We start from the raw sequence: 22,798 nt of genomic DNA on the forward strand, positions 1-22,798 counted from the left end.
GAATTGCAAATTAAAGCCACAACGAGATACACACCTATACTAGTAGTTAATAAACTATAATTCTACATCTTGAAAAGGAAGCAGAGCAACGGGAAATCTCATATATTGCTGGTGGGAATGCAAATAGTACCACCACTTTGAAAAACATTTTGGCAGTTTCTTGTATAGTTCAATCTGTAGTACCTATACAACCCAACAATCCCACTCCTAGGTATTTGCTACAGAGAACTTAAAATTTATGTTCACACAAAACCCTGTATGTGAATGTTTGTAAAGACTTTATATATAATTTTCAAAACTAGAAACAACACAAGTAGTCTTCAACAGATGAAAGGATAAACACATTGTGGTACTTTCATACAATGGAATGCTCTACCAAACTATAAAGGAATGAACTACTGATATACACAACCACATTGATGATTCTAAAATGCATTATGCTATGTGAAAGAAGCCAGATACAAATGGCTACATACTGTATAGTTTAATATACATAGCATTCTGCAAGAAGAAAAACTAAAGGGACAGAAAACAGACCAACAATTGTCAAAGGGTGGGAATACTGGAAGGGTTTGACTACAAAGAGGCACGAGAGTATTTTTAGGACTGCTTGAACTGTTCCATATCTTGATTGTAATGGTAGTTACACAACTATGTATTCATCAGATATCAGGGCTATACACTAAAAAGGATGAATTTTATAATATGTAAATTATACTTCTGAGTTGAAATATTATATAGCCTATTCTTCAGGTTGCTGGAGTTAAATGAACATAAATGAAGTCAATGAACATGAGGCAGTGTTTGTAGTAGGAAAGACCAATTGCCTTTTCTGCATTGGGTTTCTGTTCCTAGGTGTCTTACACAGCAGTAAAAACCCTGTATTTCAATTCCAAATGCCAATACTTCAAAGCGGTCACCAATCCTGGCCACCACTGTTAAATGTACAATGTAAAATTATCCCAGACTCTGTTGGTCTTGGTGAGGAAATAGAATATGGATTAAAGCAGTCACACAAAGCGTTTGGCAGTATAGATATACTTGAAGTCCTGATAAATGTTTCTTGGGTTATTCCTTTCTTTCTCATAGGGTTTGCACCTCTGTTCTATGTGTAACAGAGGGCAGCTTTGAGCTGTGGCCCAATGGAAAATGGAAAATTCTGGAAGGAATTTTTAATGTGTCTATTGTACGAATTTAGCCAAACAGACTTGTCTTGACTTTTCTAAATAGTTTGCTCCAGTTTGCCTCTGTGGGCTTTGTTTAGATAGCAGCTTTAGAGAATTACAGCTTCCAGCCTCAGACCTCCAGATTCTATCTTTGCACATGCTGAAATTAGTCCCTGTTATTTTAGAGGCTTCAGCTTGAAAATTCCCTCAGATGTCTTATGGGGCCCGTTGAAAGGAAGCAGCCTGCTTTGGCCTCTGCTCTCCTGCTATCTCTTGAATTTACAAAGTTCCAAGCAAACAAAAGAACTATGGAACCTTATCAGGCACAGAGGAAGGCTCTACATTTGTCCCAGGTCCTTGTAGCTCCCAGTTCTCATTATTGGCTTTGACAGAAACTTTAGAAACTTTCAGTGGGGCCTAGCTAGACAATAGTCCCTAATCCATCATCATTAGATGGATTACAGTAGAAGAAATCAGCCTTAGACTCCAGAGTTGCCTGTAGATTATCTTAATGGCACAAGAGCATTGAAATTTGTGTCTCTAATTAGCCAACCATATGGTTTTGCTGCATACGTGAGCCCTACCAAACACAATCAATGAAAGTTATGGGCTTGTTTCCATTCAGTCCCTGGTGTCATCTGCCCTTTCCCACCTCTGTACCATTGCTGTTGCTGTTCCCTCTACCTGCAATACTCCCTCACTCCCAACCTTCCTAGTTATGCCTGTTGACATTTTCCTATTCTTTAAGGACAAGTTTCCAACCCTTCTCTTCTAAGAAGTCACCCCAAGACTTTGCCCAGAAACACTCCCTTCACTGCCCTTCCTGAGTGATACATATGTTTCTGTCTTAATGTTCCATCTGGACCATAAGTGATGTGAGGAAAAAGACAAGGTCTTAGTCATGTCTATTCCTATCCACACCTCCCCCTCCTCCACCTTCAACTCCACATCTCATCTCTGGGTCTACCACAGTGACCTGCTCAGACTGGCCAATCAGAAAATGTTTGCTGACGTGGAAAGCCAGAATTCAGGATGAGCAAATGATTGAAATTCTACTTTCTGCATTAGCCCATGGGAAATTAGACAGGTTTGGAATGTGTGCCATGTGGCATCCAAATATCTAATATTGTTTTGAAGTGTTTAGAAGTTTAATATATAAGGCTCAGTCATAATTAAGACTTCAAAACTCCATAGATTAATTCCATTTCCACATAGAAAAAAAAACATCAGCAAACAAGCATGAATGTCTGCCTGAATTCGAGAAACTTGTGGATCCTGATTGTTTAAAGAAAACTTCAAAGCAGAAGGCAACTGATCAGTATTTAACTCAAAGAGTTCATTTGATTACAGGTGAGACACACAATTCCCTGTATAAATGGCAGCAAAAGCTTGCATTGTCAATTAGAGAAAGGAACACAAATCTGGAAGTTGAATTCATACCTTATCTGATTTGAAACCTGAATTATTTACTGTTGAGATTTATATGAGGTTAGATTTCTCTGCTTAAACACTAAATCAAGCTTAACAGGAAGAGGTATTGCAAATAAACAATGTTCTCTCAAACAGTGTTTTTAATATTTTCATTAAATGGAAATCTAGCTGAGCTTTTTATTGCAGACATTGATGGCTCTATAAATTTTTATGAGATATGCACCAGAATTCATGCAACCTTATTAAGAGGGGGTGCTCCTTGCTGACTTAGGGATGCAGCCTGGGTTACAAAGGTCTGAGTTAGCACCCAGGAAGGTCTGGGTTCCAGTTCCAGCCCTACTACTGACTTGAGCAAGTCTCTTCTCCTTCCTAGGTCTTGGTTTTTACATCCAGAGATAATTGATTTATGTTTTTATTTTCTTTCAGCAGACCTTGGGCAATGAAGTAAAGACAGTTAAGTTGCAGTTCTCCCACCTTTTTTGTTTGTTTATTTGTTTTTTGTTTTTTTGAGACAGAGTCTTGATCTGTTGCCCCCACTGGAGTGCAGTGGCGTGATCTTGGCTCATTGCAACCTCTGCCTCCTGAGTTCAAGCGATTCTTCTGCCTCAGCTTCCCGAGTAGCTGGGACTACAGGCCCACGCCACCATGCCCAGCTAATTTTTATATTTTTAGTAGAGAAGGGGTTTCACCATATTGGCCAGGCTGGTCTCGAACTCCTGACCTCGTGATCCGCCCGCCTCGGCCTCCTGAAGTGCTGGGATTACAGGCATGAGCCACCTCGCCTGGCCTCTCCCACTGTTTCATGTTATTATCCAGTATTTCGGTTGTTCTCAACCACATCCTATAGTTTTTAAGAATACTAAAAACTTAAAGACTGACACAGCATCAATACTTTTAAAATGTCTCTGGCATTTCCTCTCTCTGGTTATATTAACTTTCGCATCATTGTGACTAGTCAGTATTAAAGCCAAACAAGAAAATGTTGGACTTTTCTCAATTTCCTCAGTTGCATTTGTTACTATGGAGAAACATCTTCGAAAGTATTGTATTAAAGCAGCATGCCTTAACTTTCTCATTCTCCACCTGTGCCTTGAGTTCACTGTTTAATGCATGCCTCTGCCACGTTGTGGCAGTGAGGAATCAAGAAGATGCAGGCATCAAAGCATGCTTGGAAATTGGATTGCCAGCACTCAGAATCTGGTGAATATGCCACTAACATCAGCAGAGATCTATTTTCGTGGGCCTTGACACGATATATGATGCCCTCATGTCTTGGTACCCAGCGAGCGTGGCCTGATCACAGAGATTTGGAACAACATCCAGTTTTGGCACATAGACAAGTCATCCAGATGTCAGAAGAAATTACTTACCTTTCATCCAGATGGTTTGACTTCATGTACCTGGGCCTTATTGAAGTGAGGTTTATTCAATTTGAAGGGCCCATTTTGATGCTTTGTGTTGATTGGCTATCCAGAGACAGTTTCCTTTGTGGAGTTGAGTGTCGAGTTGGGAATCTCACTGTAAGTGAATAACTTATGGAAACAGAAATCTCATGCCTGATGAGTTAGCCCTGCTGTTCAAAGACATGCTTCTCCATCTCTCTCCTAAGCACTAACATTATTACATTTACAGGATCTTACTGAGAGTCTCATCTGCTTCAAGAGGGGAGGTAAAGGGGAACTGATTTTCTTTTTCAAAGCTGGGTTACTGCTCAGGTTTTAAAGTTGTCAAGTTGCTACAAAGTTGTCAAGGTTGGCCTATAATATTAGCAATTTTGAGTACAAAAATAAGCAATGACATTTTATTTCCTGGAATTATATTGGCTTTGGTGATGATAAATGAACATTTTCTTTGGAATTACATATCCACAGTTTAGACTTATAACTGTCCTTCCCCTCTAATATCTTTTCTTTTAATCAATGCTATTCTTTCAAGAACTATTAATAAAATTACTGAGAAAATGAGGGAATATATTCCACCTTCTCCATCTTAAAAACTTTCATGATAAGGAAAGTTGGTACCTGATACAAACACAATAAGAGAGATGACAGTCCATTTACGCTAGCCACTTCAGAAATCCATGTTGGTTATTTTTTGTCAGTACAGCTGAAACTGCTTACTGAAGTATTGATCTGATTATTCTTTTGTGGAACGAAATCTAAAATGTTATCTATTTTTATGTCGGAAACTCACTTGAGCTTTGTTCTGTTTTGAACTTTATAACCTACTTTAAAAATTAAATTCCTTTCCTTCTATATGTCTTGATATGGTCTGAGGCTCAAACCAACTTGATATTTATTTTTACTTTGAACAATATGAATGCAAAGTGATATTACTATTGGTGCTATTACTTTCTTTTTCTTTTTATTTATTTATTTATTTATTTATTTATTTATTATTATACTTTAAGTTCTAGGGTACACATGCACAACGTGCAGGTTTGTTACATATGTATACATGTGCCATGTTGGTGTGCTGCACCCATTAACTCGTCATTTACATTAGGTATATCTCCTAATGCTATCCCTCTCCGCTCCTCCCACCCCATGACAGGCCCCGGTGTGTGATGTTCCCCTTCCTGCGTCCAAGTGTTCTCATTGTTCAGCTCCCACCTATGAGTGAGAACATGCGGTGTTTGGTTTTTTGACCTTGGGATAGTTTGCTGAGAATGATGGTTTCCAGCTTCATCCATGTCCCTACAAAGGACATGAACTCATCATTTTTTATGGCTGCATAGTATTCCATGGTGTATATGTGCCACATTTTCTTAATCCAGTCTATCATTGTTGGACATTTGGGTTTGTTCCAAGTCTTTGCTATTGTGAATAGTGCCGCAGTAAACATACGTGTGCATGTGTCTTTATAGCAGCAGGATTTATGATCCTTTGGGTATATACCCAGTAATGGGATGGCTGGGTCAAATGATATTTCTAGTTCTAGATCCTTGAGGAATCACCACACTGTCTTCCACAATGGTTGAACTAGTTTACAGTCCCACCAACAGTGTAAAAGTGTTCCTATGTCTCCACATCCTCTCCAGGTGCTATTACTTTCTTTCATTGAATTCAACAAATACTTGTATTACTAGCAAGGTACCAGGCGCACTCTGTGTTGTCTATGGTGTGCTGCCGTATTAGCCTTAAAAAGCAGGCAGGCTCCATGAACCCCAGGTATAGCACTTTGATTTCTAGCTCCCACCATCCCTGAGATTTGAGCACCTCCATCAAGTGTTCTTCTCTGCCTTTTTAAAGAAAGACTCAAAAACTCTTTGGTTTAGATTGATTACCTTGTAGGTTATCTACAGCAACTTTCCATGTGAGTCTCTATCTTCCTTCCACGTCTCTGACACGATAGCCTCTACTTATGAGATATAGAGGAACCAATGGGCCTTGGCTTTGCAGTCAGACAGACCTTGGGCTGAATCATGGACAGGCTACTCTACTTGTCTGAGCTTCAGTAAAAGAAGGATGATAACATCTCAATTCCAGGGTTGTCATGATGATTAAATGCACAATCAAGATGACTCTGGGTGAAGACTCAGGGGCCTCAGTGACAGTGCTGAGTTCTGTTCTTCCTGAAGGACAGTCTTCCTCTCCTCCTAGTTGAAGTCACTGGTTCCCAGATACTGGGACTCACCCCGTTACTTAGGAAGATTGGAGCGACCTCAGGTCAGGCTCTTAGCGTGCTCTGCTGCTAGTTAGTTTGGCTTCTGGTCTCATCTTCATCCTGCAGGACTTGCCTTTGTCTTCATAACTTGCCTTGCATTTTAGTGTCTCCAACCCTAACCCTGTCCTGGGGCAAAGTGGCTGAGAGCCTGCCTCCACCCACCCAAATGCCCTCACACCAATTTCCCATTGGCCTGTGCCTTTTTGTGCCAACCTTCAGATGTCAGAGGCAAAATGTCCCACTAGCTTCCCAGACTCCCACGTGCTCATCAGTCATATGTAGCGGCTCTCTGCTGCCACCCACCTCCCATTTTAAGCAGTCACCCCTTGAAAGGTGAGGTCAGAGCAAAGTTCCTCATTTCCCCTCCCTTGTTCCAATACCATGGCTTCCCTTAACTTTCATGAAATATTGCTGCAACATTTCTCAGAATTAAGTTTGGGAAATATATTCGTGTATTTTCAGAATAAAAGGGAAACTCTGCAAAGTTAAATTGAGTATTATAAAGTGATAAGATTTTTTTTTCTTCCAAGGCTAAAAATATCTGTTTTCTGCTTTATTTAGTCTAAAATCCAGTGAGCATTCACACATGTGATAAAGACCTACTGTGTGCTGGGAATTGTGTCTGCCACAGTACATGCCATGCCACAGCAAGGCATGGGCTCTGCCCTCCAGAACCTTATGTCTGGTTGGCGAGAAGGGTGACTATGTGGGAAAATACTCAGAATCATCCCATATATGATAGTAGAAGTCTGTCTCATTTGGGGAGGCAGGGAACGGGATTCAAAGGAGTGAGGGGTGACTTCCACATATGGGGATCGGAAAAGGCTTCACCCTGCATACTTGCACCAGGGGCCTTATGCACTGGACTTTGACCCTAACCACACCTTGAACTCTGATGGGAGGCCTTTGAAAAACTGTACCTTCCCTGCATCCAACTCTCCATAGGGTCACGGCTTCTATACATGCCCAAGTTTCTCAGCTTAAACAGCTGGATAGCCAGGGCTGTCCTTTAAATGGGACAGCAAGTTTGTTCTTCAGGGAAACAGTATGTTTTGAGAATGGTCATTTCTGAAGTGCATCCAATGTAAGGAAAACAGTGTTTTCTCCCTTTTGTTTCAAGATAGGAACTGGAAATGTTAAAATATATCAGGCTGATTTTTAGAAAAATCAGTACAGTGGGCTCTCTGTATCTATGGGTTCGTCATCTATGAATTCAATCAACTGTGGATTGGTTGTTATTTTTAAAAACACAAAATAATAATACAACAATAAAAATGGATTATGCCTGTAATCCCAACACTTTAGGATGCCAAGGCGGGAGGACCTCAGGAGTTCGCGATTAGCCTGGGCAACATAGGGAGACCCTGTCTCTACAAAATAATAATAATAATAATAAATTAGCTGAGTATAATGGTGCATGCCTGTGGTCCCAGCTACTCAGCAGGCTGAGGTGGGAGGATCCCTTAAGCCTAGAAGGTCTGTGATTACACCACTGCACTCCAGCCAGGGCAACAGAGTGAGACCCTGTCTCAAAAAAGTAAAAAAATGACATATTTAAAAATAATAAAATATATCAATTATTTACATAGCTTTACATTGTATTAGGTATTATAAATAATCTACAGATGATTTAAAGCAGGGATGTCCAATCTTTTGGCATCCCTGGGCCACTTTGGAAGAATTGTCTTGGGCCACACATAAAATACACTAACACTAATTATGGCTGTTGAGGTGAAAATAAAAATCACAAAAAAACCTCAATGTTTTAAGAAAGTTTATGAATTTTTGGTGGGCTGCGTTCAAAGCCATCCTGGGCCACAGGTTGGACATTCTTGATTTAAAGTATACAGGAGGGGCTGAGGCAGGGCCTCATGCCTGTAATCCCAGCACTTTGGGAGGCCGAGGCGGGCGGATCATTTGATGCCAGGAGTTCAAGACCACCCTGGCCAACATGGTGAAACCTGTCTCTACTAAAAATACAAAAATTAGCTGGGTGTGGTGTCACACACTTATAATCTCAGCTACTAAGGTGGCTGAGGCAGGAGAATCACTTGAACCCGGGAGGCAGAGGTTGCAGTGAGCTGAGATAGTGCCAGTGCACTCCAGACTGGGCAACAGAGTAAGACTTCGTCTAAATAAATAAATAAACAAATAAATAAATAAATAAAATGCAGAAGGATGTGCATAGGTTTTGTGCAAATACTATGCCATTTTGTGTTAGGTACTTGAGCATCCCCAGATTTTGGTATCTATGGGAATCCTGGAACCAATCCCCCAGTGGTGCTGAGGGATCAGACTGTACATCTGATTACCCAGTGTCTCCACCATGCCATTGGAGTCTGTTCCTCCAGTTACAGTTGAGAAACAAGTGAGTCTTATGGAAAGGTGAGTCTGCTGTGGATATGTGTAAGAGAGGAAAAAGGCGTTCTGATGAGTGGGATAAAGATATGTGTTAGGGGCCGGGAAGTGGAAGAGCAGAGAAGAAGAGGAGATAATGCAATGACAATAGCAATGAGCCCAGACTCAAAACATCTAGACTCAACTGTAGCCTCCTTACCTCTTACTATTGTGTAATCTTGGGTGAGTCTCTTAAGTTCTTTCAGTCTCAGATTCTTTTATTTAAAATGACAGAAGAAAAACGATAGTCCTGTCTCATAGGGAGGAGGTGTGGAGTCATACATCTCAAGTTCCTGATACAGTGCTGAGCACAGTCTGTGCTCAAGAAACAGCATGGTGAGCTCTGGGACAGACAAGAAACAGCCCAGGTAGAAGAGGAGAATTTAACCTAAGTTCTCTCCAAACATTTTGGGTTTCAGAATAGTTGACAAAGCTAGAGGCAGGAAATCTAGGCAGGAAATCTATGCAGGACAGTTAACCTCTCCTGTTCTCAGTTTTTTCATCTGCTAAATGAGGATTCTTTTTTAAAAATTGAGTTATAATTCACATACCACAAAATCCACCCTTTTGAAGTATATGATTCAGCATTGACAGTGTATTAACAGTCGGGCAACCATCCCCACAATCAATTTTAGAAAATTTTCATCAATCCAGAAGGAAATCTGTATCCACTGGCAGTCCCTCCTCATTCCCACTCCCATCCCTGCAGCTCCTGGCAATCACTAATCTGCTTTCTGCCTCTATGAATTTGCCTATTCTTTCTGGACTTTTCATAGAAATGGAATTATACAATATGTGACCCTGTGTGCCCGGCTTCTTTCACTTAGCAAAGTGTTTTTAGGTTGTAATATATATTATGTCATTCCTTTTTACGGCCAAGTAGTATTCCATTTTATGGATATACTACATTTTGTTTATCTGTTTACCAGTTGATGAGTATTTGGGTTATTTCCGTCTTTTGGCAATTATGAATAATGCTGCTATTAACATTCAGGTACACATTTTTGTGTGGACATTTCTGGGTCATTTGGTAATTCTATGTTTAAGTTTTTGAGGAACTGCCAAACTGTTTTCCAAAGCAACTGCAACATTTTACATTCCCACACTCAGTGTGTGAGGGTTGCAATTCTTCACGTCCTTGCAACACTTTTTACTGTCAGTCTTATTTAATTATAGCAATCCTATTCTAGTGGGTGTGAAGCGGCTAAATGGGGATTCTAATTCTTGTTCTTTTGTGAGAATTATAAAAAGATAATTATAAGGAAGATTTTAGAAAACTATAATGTGTTCACCAAGTAGAAGGTACTAGTAAGAAATAACTCTAACTTCATAGCTTGGGTTTTCCATGAATGTTCGGTTTGGGGATTTCTTTTGTGAACAGTGGGGAACTGGGTCAGGATTTAGAGGAAAGAAGTATTTTTAGGAAGATTCATTAGGCACTGGTGAAAAAAATTCTGTAGATATTTGAGAACTCAAATAGCTTTACACCAGCTGTTTGTGCATGTCAGTGTAATTGGTAAGATTCTCAAAATGGCAAAAACAAAAGTAGCTTAATTTTTCTAGTGTTGTTATGAAGTGAACAATATTTAAAATCATGTCCAAAACCAGGCCCTTAATTAAATTTTTTGCTCTAGGCCCTGCCAAGCAAGTCATTGGCATATGAGAAGGCTGTGCTTTTTTTTTTTTTTTTTTTTTGGACAATTTCGCCCTTGTCACCCAGGCTGGAGTGCAGTAGCGTGATCTTGGCTCACTGCAGCCTTCGCCTCCTGGGTTCAAGCAATTCTCCTGCCTCAGCCTCCTGAGTAGCTGGGATTACAGGTGCCCGCCACCACACCTGGCTAATTTTTGTATTTTTAGTAGAGACAGGGTTTTGCCATGTTGGCGAGGCTGGTCTCAAATTCCTGCCTCAGGTGATCCACCCACCTCGGCCTCCCAAAGTGCTGGGATTACAGGTGTGAGCCACTGCGCCTGGCCGGCTTTGCTTTTTATACACTGACTGCTTTGTTGGCATTGACTAGAAGTGAAGGCCTTTGCAGAATGGTAAAGAGCTCTTCACTTTTTAAAAGCTATTCAACCTTAGGCAAGTCACTGACCCTTTTTCTTTCCACATACATTTGCTATGAACCTTAAATGAGATAATGCCTATGAAAGCACCCAGCACTAAGCCGGGGACAAACTAAGCACTCAATAAAGGGAAGAGTTTTCCTCTGGTCGTTATCAGCCTGACCAGTAGCCCATTTACCCCAGTGGACCTTGGTTAGGGCTAAACTTAGAAGGAACGATCTGGACTGACCAAAGATTATAATTTATTATTATATTCATTATTATTATTAATAGCTTTGTTGAGGTATAATTGACATACAGTAAACAGCACATATTTAAAATGTACAGTTTGATCATTTTTGACACATTTATACATCCAGGAAACCATCATCACAATAAAGATAGTGAACATATCCTTCTCCTCAAATTTTCCTTGTGCCTCTTGGTCGTCCTTCACTCCTTCTCCTTCCCACCCCCAGTTCCCAGGTAACCACTACCTGCTTTCTGTCGCTATCGATTAGTTTGCATTTTCTGGACTATTATGTAAATAAAATCATACAGTGTGTACAATTTTTGGTCTGGTTTCTTTCACTCAGCATAATTATTTTGAGATTCATTCATGTGGAACATATCAATAATGTGTTCCTTTTTATTGCCTTTTTATTGTGGAGTAGTATTGTATGCTGTTTGTATGACCATACCACAATTTATTTATCCATTCATCTGTTAATGGACATCTGTAAATTTTTTAGTTTTGGATTGTTACACATAAAGCTATTATGAACATTTGTATACAAGCCCTTGTGTGAACATGTGCTTTCATTTCTCTTTGATAAATACTTAGGAGTGGAATGGGTAAATCATATCATAGATGTATGTTTTTAACTTTGAGAAACTACCAAATTTTTCCAATGTGCCTGTGCCATTTTACAGGCCCATCAATTGGGTATGAGAGCTTCACTTCCTCTACATCCGTGTAAGCATATGATACGATCAGTCTTTTTTATTTTAGCCGTTCTAATGACAGTGCAGTTTATGTCATTTTGGTTTTAGTTTACATTTCCCCAATGATCTTGGGCATCTCTTCATGTGCTTATTAACCATTCATATATCTTCCTCGGTGAAGCGTCTGTTCAAATCTTTTGCCCAAGTTTTTAAAAATTGGGCGGTTTGGTTTTTGTTGTTGAGTTTTCAGGGCTCTTCATATGTTTAGATACAATTTCTCTACCATATATATGGTTTTCTTCCTATCTGCTGCTTGTCCTTTAATTCCTTTAACAGTGTCTTTCAAAGAGTAAATGTTTTTAACTTAGATGAAGCCCAGTTATGAATTGGGTTTTGATGTCACATCTAACAAATCTTTATCTAAACTGAGGTCCCAGTGGTTTTCTCCTTTAGTTTCTTCTAGAAGTTTTATATTTTTAGGTTTTACATTTAGGTCTGTGATCTATTTAATATTTGTGTATAATGTGAGGTATGGGTAATCAGAGGTTTGGGGGATTTTTTGCGTATCTATATCTGAGTTTTCTAGTACCATTTGTTGAAAATACCTCTTGCTCCACTGAATTTTCTTTGCACTTTAAAAAAAATTCATTTGTCTATATATGTGTATCAGTTAGGGCTCCCCATAGAAGCAGAACCAGTAGGATATAGATATAAAGAGATTTATTATGAGGGATTGGCTCATACAATCATGTAGGCTGAGCAGTCCCATGCTCTGCCATCTGCAAGCTGGAGGCTCAGGAGGGCCAGTGGTGCAATTCTAGCTGAAGCCCAAAGGCCTGAGAACCGGGGATGGGGGGGTCAATGGTGTAAGTCTCAGTTCAAATCTGAAGGTCCAAGAACCAGGAGTACTAATATCCAAGGACAAGAGAAGACGAATGGCCCAACTCCAGCAGAAAGAGCAAATTCTCCTTTTCTCTATTTTTTGTTCTATTCAGGCCCTCAAAAGATTGGATGATGCCCACCCATGTTGGTGAGGGTAGATCTTCTTTACTCAGTCTACTGATTCAAATGCTAATCTCTCCTGGAAACACCCTCACAGACACATGCAGAAATAATGTTTTACCAGCTATCTGGACATTCCTTAGCACAGTCAAGCTGACACATACAATTAACCATAACAGTACGTATCAGTGTATTTCTGTACTCTCCATTCGGTTCCACTGACCTTTATGCTGGTACTGCATTGCTTTGACTGTTGTAGCTTTATAATAACCTCAAATGAGGCCCTGTTCATCCTGTAAATTTATTTTTTTCTAAAGTTGTTCTGGTCTTTTGTATTTTCATTTGAATTTTAGGATCATATTGCCAATTTTTACAAAAACACTGATAGGATAATGATTGAGATGGTGTTGAATCCGTAGACCAATTTGAGAAGACTTGGCATCTTAACGATATTGAGTCTTCTGACCTATGAATGAGGGCGATATCTCCATTTATTTAACCTTTCTTTATGTCAGCAACATTTTATACTTTTCAGTGCATAGATCCTTCACTATATTGTTAAACTTTTGTCTAGTATGTCATTTTAGATGCTATTGTGAATTTTTAATTTCACCACTTGATTGGTCATTGATACCAATAGAAATAAAATTGATTTTTGTATATTGATTTTGTATTCTGCAACATTGCTAAATTTACTAGTTTTAGTAGTGTGTCATCTGCAAATAAAGGCAATTTTACTTATTTTTTTCCAATTTGGAAGCCTTTCATTTGTTTCTTTCCTAATAATCCTGTTGAATAGAAGTGGTGAAAGCAGACATTCTTGTCTTATTCCCGATCTTAAGGAGAAAGCTTTCAGTCTTTCCCCTTTAAGTATGATGTTAGCTGTAGTGTTTTTTACATTGCCATCGTCAGGTCGAGGAACACTTCCTTTCTATTCCTGATTTGTTGAGTGCATCATGAAAAGATCTGAATTTTGTCATTGAGATGATTATATATATTTCCCTTTAATCAATTAATATGGGGGTATTACATTAGTTGATTTTTGGATATTAAACAAATCTTGCATTTCTGAGATAAATTGCACTTGGTCACAGGGTATAATACTTTTTACAGTTTGCTGGATTCAATTTGCTAGTATTTTGTTGAGAATATCTGAGCATTTATTCATAAGGGCTATTGGTCTGCAGTTTTTCTCTCCTGTGATGTCTTTGATTTTGGTTTCAGGGTAATAGTACCCTCAAAGAATAACTTTGGGAAGTGTTCCTTCATTTATTTATTTATTTATTTATGGAAGAATTTCTGAAGGATTGCTGTCAATTCTTCCTTAAACATTTGGTAGAATTGAGGAGTGAAGCCATCTGGCCTTGAATTTTCTTTCTGAGAATTTCAGAAACTGCAAGTTTTTTAAACTGCAAGTTCAATTTCATTAATGGTTATAGGGTTATTTGGGTTACATATTTCTTCTTGAGTGAACTTTGGTAGTTTGTGTCCTTCAGGAGTTTGTCTGTTTCCTATAAGTTGTCAAATTTATTGTTGCACATTGTTCATATTATTTTCTTATAATTTCATTATCTGTAGAATCTGTAGTGATATCACCATTCTGATTTCTGCTATTGGTTAATTTGTATCTTTTATCTTTTTTCTCATCTCTCTTGTTAGAAGTTTATCAATTTTATTGTTCTTCCTAAAGAATCCCTTTTTGGTTTCATTGATTGTCTCTACTGTTTTTCTATTTCATTGATGTTGCTGTGATCTTTATTTCCCTTTTTGTACTTTCTTTGGGTTTCCTGGGCTCTTCTTTTCCTAGGTTCTTAAAGGAAAAGCTAAGGCTGTTGATTTGAGACATTTCTTTTCAAATACAGGCATTTAGTAACATAAATTTCCTTATAAGTACTGCTTTGGTATCATCACATAATTGTTATGTTGTGTTCTCATTTTCATTCTGATTAAAATATATGATTATTTTCGTTTGATTTCTTCTTTGCCCCATAAGTTACTTAGGAGTATATTAGTTAGTTCTCCAAATATTTGGGGTTTTTTTCCAGATATGTTTCCCTTATTGATTTCAAATTTAATTTTATTGGGGTCAGAGAACAAACTTTGCATGACTTAGACTTTAAATTTATTGAGATTTGACTTACGACCCACAATATTACGTATCTTGATAAATATCTCATATGCATTTGAAAATAGTGCAAATTCTGATGTTATTGGGATTATTCTGTAAATGTAAATTAGGTCAATTTAATGGCTAGTGTAGTTCAAATTTTCTATGTCTTTACTAATTTTCTGTCTACTTGTTTTTGCACTTATTGAGAGAAGGGTATTGAAATCTCTGACTATGATTATGGACTTGTCTACTTCTCCTTGTAGTCCTATCATTGTTTATTTCATATATTTTGAAGCTCTCTTATTGGGGGCATAAAAGTTTAGAATATTTTGTTCTCTTGATTGACAACTTTATTATGAAATGACTTATTTCTTCTTGATGATGTTTTTTCCTCTGAAATCTACTTTGTATGATATTAATACAGCCACTCTGGCCTGTGGCTAACTCTATCGTTCCTTTCTTCCAGGGACAAAAACCTGAATGAGATGCCCTCTACCTAGGGAGGGACGAAATTGATCACAAAGAGTCTCCTCCAAGAAGCTGGAAGCTTGTTAGAACTATTCATGAAAAATAATTCTATGAGTGTTTTCCTTTAAGGTAAGTTCTATTTCTTCAGAAGGACAAAACAAAACAAAACAAAACAAAAAGGTGAGGAAGAGGAAGGGCCCCCTCTCAACCAAAGTCCAGAAGCCCTCTGAAGGTGAGTGACCCACCCAGGCTCCTCCTCATCTACCTCTTGACTCTTCCCTCCCAAGACGCCTTACCCTGTCCTCGCCTGGCACAATCCCTACCCCAGCCTGCACCCTTTATTGATGAAATCTCCATTCCCACCCCTCCTCCATCCTCTTTCCCAAAACCAGTGCCCTTCTGTAATCTCCCTGTTGTCCTTCCAGGTTCCAAAGACAACCTGGAAGGGAAAAGGGACCCTTCGAGAAAGTTCCAGGAAAAAAAAACCACTCCCAAAAAGACTACCACTTCAAGAAAACCTGAGGAAGGGAACGGGCCAACACTATCCAGCCACTATGACCAGCTGAATAGGAAACTCACTCAAAATGAGCCATAGCAGGACCAAGTTAGCCAGGAGACCTCCACAATCTGCAGCATCTCCCTGGACAGCCAGTAATTTCAAGGCAAGTTCAGAGGCCTAGATCTATCTGAGAGGTCTCCAGAGATCTAACCCCAGAGAACTAGCCAGCAGGGTCTAGAATACATTCTATACCCCACAGGGTATGCCCCATGGTGATGAAAATAAAATGAATCTGTTGTAAAATGATGTGAGTGTCTTCATGTTCTAGGATGGTGGGGAGGGAGGAAGGAGGGAAGAGGTGGTGTGTGGAAAGGGAGGGAGGAAGGAGGGAAGAGGTGGTGTGTGGAAAGGGAGGGAGGTGGGTGTTGCAGGGTTGGGGCCAGAAGGACAGATCCACAGTTAACCAGACATGGAGGGATAAGGACTAGGTTAGCACTGAGCACTGAAGACAAATTTCCTCCTTATCACTATCTCACTAGTAAGAAAGTAAAAGGCCTGGTGTTTTCGCATGTATTTGCAGGGGGTAGGGGTAGGTGAGCAATATCAGCTTATAAATTGCCAGAACCTAGATGGTGTGATATATGTAGGATGATAGTATCAGCTCTCTAAAAAGGGAGACAAATATATCACCTCTAAACCGCCTACCTCATAGTGGCATTTCTTGCATCCTGCCCTATGCTGTAAACAACTAAAGGGCCTTCAAAGGGTCCAAAAATCTCATTCTACTAAAAGCTGATGACAACACCCCAAAGGACTGAAATAATGGTGTTTGGAGGCTACAGACCCAACACTGATTAGCCCACTTTGTTGTCAAGAAAATTTGTGATACATTTTCTTAATCCAGTCTATTGTTGTTGGACATTTGGGTTGGTTCCAAGTCTTTGCTATTGTGAATAGTGCCGCAATAAACACACGTGTGCATGTGTCTTTATAGCAGCATGATTTATAATCCTTTGGGCATATACCCAGTAATGGGATGGCTGGGTCAAATGGTATTTCTAGTTCTAGATCCCTGAGGAATCGCCACACTGACTTCCACAATGGTTGAACTAGTTTACAGTCCCACCAACAGTGTAAAAGTGTTCCTATTTCTCCACATCCTCTCCAGCACCTGTTGTTTCCTGACTTTCTAATGATGGCCATTCTAACTGGTGTGAGATGGTATCTCACTGTGGTTTTGATTTGCATTTCTCTGATGGCCAGTGATGATGGGCATTTTTTCATGTGTTTTTGGCTGCATAAATGTCTTCTTTTGAGAAGTATCTGTTCATATCCTTTGCCCACTTTTTGATGGGGTTGTTTGTTTTTTTCTTATAAATTTGTTTGAGTTCATTGTAGATTCTGGATATAAAATGTGGCACATATACACCATGGAATACTATGCAGCCATACAAAATGATGAGTTCATGTCCTTTGTAGGGACATGGATGAAACTGGAAATCATCATTCTCAGTAAACTATTGCAAGGACAAAAAACCAAACACTGCATGTTCTCACTTATAGGTGGGAATTGAACAATGAGAACACATGGACACAGGAAGGGGAACATCACACTCCGGGGACTGTTATGGGGTGGGGGAGGGGGGAGAGACAGCATTAGGAGATATACCTAATGCTAAATGACGAGTTAATGGGTGCAGCACACCAACATGGCACATGGATACATATGTAACAAACCTGCACATTGTGCACATGTACCCTAAAACTTAAAGTATAATAATAATAATTAAAAAAAAGAAAATTTGTGATAGAATAGTTGGCTACTCAGGGCAGGGCAACAGAAGTAGCTTGCCCCTGGTGCTTTGGTGAGAATTTAATAATATGTAATGCTTATGTTGGAAAAAAAGGGAAATCTGAAATCAGTGATATCAATTTCTATCTTGTGAAACTACAACTATAAAAAGTAAATCCAAAGCAAACAGAATGCCAAAGTAAGGAAATACTAAAGAGCGGAAATCAATGAAATTGAAAACAAAATTATTAGGGAAAAAAATCACTGAAACAAAAAACTCTTTCTTTCTTTTTTAGTGACAGGTTCTCACTCTGTCACCCAGGCTGGAGTACAGTGGTTTGATCATGATTCACTGCAGCCTTGAACTCCTGGGCTCAAGCAGTCCTCCTTCCTCAGCCTCCTGAGTAGCTAGGACTACAGGTGCATGCCACCATGCCCAGCTAATTTTTTAAAAAAAGATTTGTACAGGTGGCATATGTTACCCAGGCTGTCCCCAAACTCCTGGTCTTAAGCAGTCCTCTCACCTCAGTTTCTAAAATGCTGGGGTTGCAGGCATGCATCACCACATCTGGCCAAAAAGCCATTTCTTTATAAAAATCAGTGAAATTGACAAACCTCTGGCCAGACCAATGGAGAGAAGACACAAATTACTGATATCTTGAATGAAAGGGAGGCTATCACTATAGATGCTATAGACATTAAAGGGATGATTAAGGAATAACATGGACAACTCGATGCTCATAAATATAACAGCTTAGATAAAACGAACAAATTCTCTGAAAGATACAAACTTAGAGAAATCACTTAAGAAGAAAGAGGCAACCTAAAAAGTCATATTTGTATTAAAGAAATTGAATTCATAGTTTAAAACCTTCCACAAAATAAAACTTCAAGTCCAGATGATCTCATTAGCAAATTCTCACAAACATTTAAAGGAGAAATAATACTCCATCACACAAATTCTTCAGAAAATAGAAGAGGTGGAAATTCTTCCAAACTCATTTTATCATCAGTACTAATTACCAAAACTAGACAGTCATTACAATAAAGAAAAACTACAGACCAGTATTCCTCATGAACATAAATGTAAAAGTTCTCACCAAAATACTAGCAAATTAAATTCAACAATATATTAAAAGGATAATGCATCATGACCAAGTGAGATTTATCCTGGAAATACAAGGCTGCTTCAACATTCAAAAGTCAGCCAATGTAGCATACTAAAGAAAAAAATCACACAGCCATATCAGTCGATGCAGAAAAAGTATTTGCTAAAATCCAACAACCATTTATGATTTAAAAAAATCTATGCAAACCAGGAATAAAAAGTAATTCCTACATCCTGATAAAGAGTATCTGTAAAAATTCTAAAGCTAGTATCATACCTAATGGTGAAAGACCGAATGATTTTCCTCTAGATCGAGAACAAGGTAAAGATGTCTGCTTTCGCCACTCCTCTGCAATATCATACTTGAAATCATAGCAAGTGCAATAAGGGGAAAGAAAGAAAATGCATACACATTGGAAAAGAAGAACTAAAACTGTCTCTATCAGGAGACAGCGTCACTATCGAAGTAAAAAATTCCAACGAAATCTAAAATAGATTCAATGAAATCTTACACGTACTCAATTTGAGAGTCCCAGTGCAAGGTCACAGTGTAAAAGGTCTTCATATAGAAATTAATTGTATTTCTATATATCAGCAATTAATATTTGAAAATTTACATTTTTATTAGCTTTACTAAAGTACAATTGGTACACAAAAACTGCACATGTTTAATGTATACAATTTGATGAGTTTGAACACGTGCATAAACCCATGAAACCATAACCACAATCAAGGTAATAAACATATTTATCACCTCCAAAAGTTTCCTTGTGTTCCACTGTGTCTTTTTAATTAATGTGGTAAAATTATCTAACATGAGATCTATCCTCTTAAAAATTGTAAAGTGCACAAAAGGCACTATATTGTGCAACAAATCTCTAGAACTTATTCATCTGCGTAATTGAAACTTTATACCTATTGAGCAGCAATACCCCTTTTCCTCCTCCTCCCAGCCCCTGGCAACCATCATTCTATTCTCTGCTTCTATGGGTTTGACTATTTCTAATACTTAAAGACCTAAAAAATGGAAATACATACTGTAGTTATGAATTGGAAGACTCACTATCATTAAAATGTCAGTTATCTGCAAACTGATCTATGGATACAGCCCCATCAAAATCACAGTGTTTTTTTTTTTTGTAGTTATCAACACATTGATTTTTATGATTCATATAGAAAGACATAGGAAATAGAATAAAAAGGAAATTTTGGAAAAGAAGAACAAAGTTGGAAAAGTCATACTACCTGCTTGTAAGACTTAATATAAAGCTAAAGTAAACAAACCAGTGTGATGTTGGTGGAGGAACTGATCCATAGATCAACAGAAAAGAAAATAGGGAAGCTATAAGTAGACCCACACACATACGAATAATTGGTTTTTGACAAAACTTCAATGGCAATTCAATGGGGAAAGAATGGCTTTTTCAACAAATAGTACTTAAACAGTCAGACATCCATATGCAAAAAAAGAACTTTGACTTATACCTCAAATCTCATCACAGATTAGCTCAAAATGGATCATAGACATAAATGAAAAGCATAAAATCATAAAATTCTAAATTAAAACATAGGGGAAAAATCCATGTGGCCTTTGGTTAGGCAAAAAGGTTTTAGATATGCCAAAAGCATGATCCATAAAAGAAAAATATATATTGGCTTTATATAAATTAAAAACATTTCCTTTGCAAAAAATACTATTAAAAGAATAAAAGTATAAGCTATAGACTGGGAGAAATTATTTGTAATCACATATTTGAAAAAGGAACTGTATTTAGAATACACAAGGAACTCTCAAAACTCAACGACATCAAACAATCCAATTAAGAAAATGGATAAAATATTTGAACAGATACTTCACCAAAGAAGATACATGATGGACCAAAGAGGATATGCAGAATATATATACATAAGACAAATAAGCACATGAAAAAATACTTAGCATCATTAGTTGTTTTGGAAATGCACTTTGAAACCACAATGAGACACTACTACACATCTATTAGAACATTAAAAAATAAAGAAAAGAGGAAAGAACTGACAAACCAAGTGCTGGTGAGGCTGTGGAGCTATTGGAACCCTCATCCAGTGTTGGTGGGAACACCAAATGGTACTGTCATTTTGTAAGACATTTTGACAGTATTTTTAATAAAGTTAAATATACACTTCTCATGTGACCCAGCAGTCCTATTCCTAGGTATTCACCCAAGTGAAAGGAAAACACATGTTCATACAAAAACTTGTAGTCAATGTTTATAGTAGCTTTATTCATAATTGTCCAATAAAAACTGGAAACAACCCAAACATCCCTTAATTTAGAAATGTAAACTGTGACCTATCCATCCAATGGAATACTTCTCAGTAACAAAAAGAACAAACTCTTGATACACACAACAACATGGATGAATCGCAACTGCATCATCCTGAGTGAAAGAAGCCCATCTGAAAAGGCTACATACTCTATGATTTCATTCCTGTGACACCCTAGAAATGGCAAACCAGTAGGGATGAAGAATAGATCAGTGGTTGCAAGGGATTATATGTGTAGGGAGGAGTTTTGATTACAAAAAGGTAGCCTGAGAGAAGGTTTTTGGGGTAGTGATGGAACTGTTCTGCGTCTCAATTGTGGTAGTGGTTGTATAACTCTTGTTAAAACTCATCAAACTGGACACCAGAAGAGTGAATTTTTCTGAATGTAAATGGAAAATAAATTTTAATTAAAACTTACAAAGGAGTTAGGCATGGTGGCACATGCCTGTAATCCCAGCTATTTGGGAGGCCAAGGCAGGAGGATCGCTTGAGCCCAGTTCAAAAATAGCCTGGGCAACATAGTGAGACTCTCTGTCTCAAAAACAATTATAAATTTAAAAAAATCTGCCTCGCTAATTTTGGATAAAAGTCTGTAGGGGAGCAAAAGTGGATTGAGTAGACCAGTTAGTAGGTTATTCCAATTTCCCATGAGAGATGTAGGGTTATAACAGAGAAAGCTGATCAGAGTGGACAGATTTGAGAGCGATAAGGAAGTAGAAAAAACAGTGTGAGGTTGATTGTGTGGCTGAGAAAGTGGGACTAGTCTAGAATTACTCTTAGGTTTCCAAGTTGTTAACCAGAGTCAGTATTGTCATTTACTAAAATAGAGAAGAGAAGAGTAGGGCCAGGTTTGGGAGAAAGATAATATGTTCATTTGGGGACATAGGACATTGTGCATGGATGTCAAGGTAAAGATGGCCAGCAATGACTCAGATATCCAAGCTTGGTGCTCAGAAGGAAAATGTCTGCATTAGAGATGAAGATTTAGGAGCCCATTGAATTGGAAGCATTTCATCAACATGTAACACATTCCTTTATTTTGGCCCCTCTGTTACATTTAACAGTTGTTCCCTACCTCCTTTTTGAAGCTCTCTATTCTCTTGACTTGTGTGCCACTGCACCATCCTGGTTTGTCTCACATTTTTGTTTTCTGAGGCAGGGCGTCACTCTATCACCAAGGCTGGAGTGCAATGGCATGATCTCGGCTCATTGCAGCCTCAACCTCCGGGGCTCAGGTGATCCTCCCACCTCAGCCACCCTGAGTAGCTGGGACTACAAGCGTGCACTGCTATGCCTGGCTAATTTTTGTATTTTTTGTAGAGATGGGGTTTCAGCCATGGTGCCCAGGCTGGTCTCGGACTCCTGGGCTCAAGCAATCCACCCACCTCCGTCTCCCACAGTGCCAGGATTATAAATGTAAGCCAACGCACCTAGCTTTCCTCACATTTCTATGTCTTTTTTTTCTACTTTCTTTGTAGACTCCTCTATGTCCATCCAATAAAAATTTTTCTAGAACCTACTAGGTGCAAGGTTACATACTAAGTGTTGAGGCAGCAATAGTAAGTAGGAGCCAGTGCCTGCCCTCAGAGTGCACAGCCTAATGAACTCTTCCCTGGCCTTCCCTTTAAATGTTGGTATCCCCAGGCTTCTGCCTACTGCTTTTCCTGGTTTTTGTACACTGTCCTGTTGGAGCCTAGTCAAATAATTCTCCATGCTTACCCGCAGACTTCTCTTTAGTCTTTGATCAAGTGACCTGTATTTATCCATGGAAGACTTGAACCTATGTTCAAGCGGTAGCCCAAGAAGCAGAATAGATGCATTTTAGCCCTGGCTTTGCCATTCAGTGGTTGTGTGACTTCAGTAT

At 38.7% G+C, this 22,798-nt stretch overlaps 1 long non-coding RNA gene across 1 annotated transcript; it reads left to right on the forward strand.

Moving 5' to 3' along the window:
• Nucleotides 1–12,571: 12,571 nt before the first annotated feature.
• LOC134735958 (uncharacterized) lies at nucleotides 12,572–16,026 on the forward strand. Its single transcript, XR_010119563.1, has 3 exons — nucleotides 12,572–12,828; nucleotides 15,227–15,357; nucleotides 15,654–16,026. It is a non-coding gene; the product is annotated as an uncharacterized lncRNA (long non-coding RNA).
• Nucleotides 16,027–22,798: the final 6,772 nt, after the last annotated feature.

Source organism: Symphalangus syndactylus, chromosome X (assembly GCF_028878055.3).
Source record: "Symphalangus syndactylus isolate Jambi chromosome X, NHGRI_mSymSyn1-v2.1_pri, whole genome shotgun sequence".
Lineage (NCBI taxonomy): Eukaryota > Metazoa > Chordata > Mammalia > Primates > Hylobatidae > Symphalangus > Symphalangus syndactylus.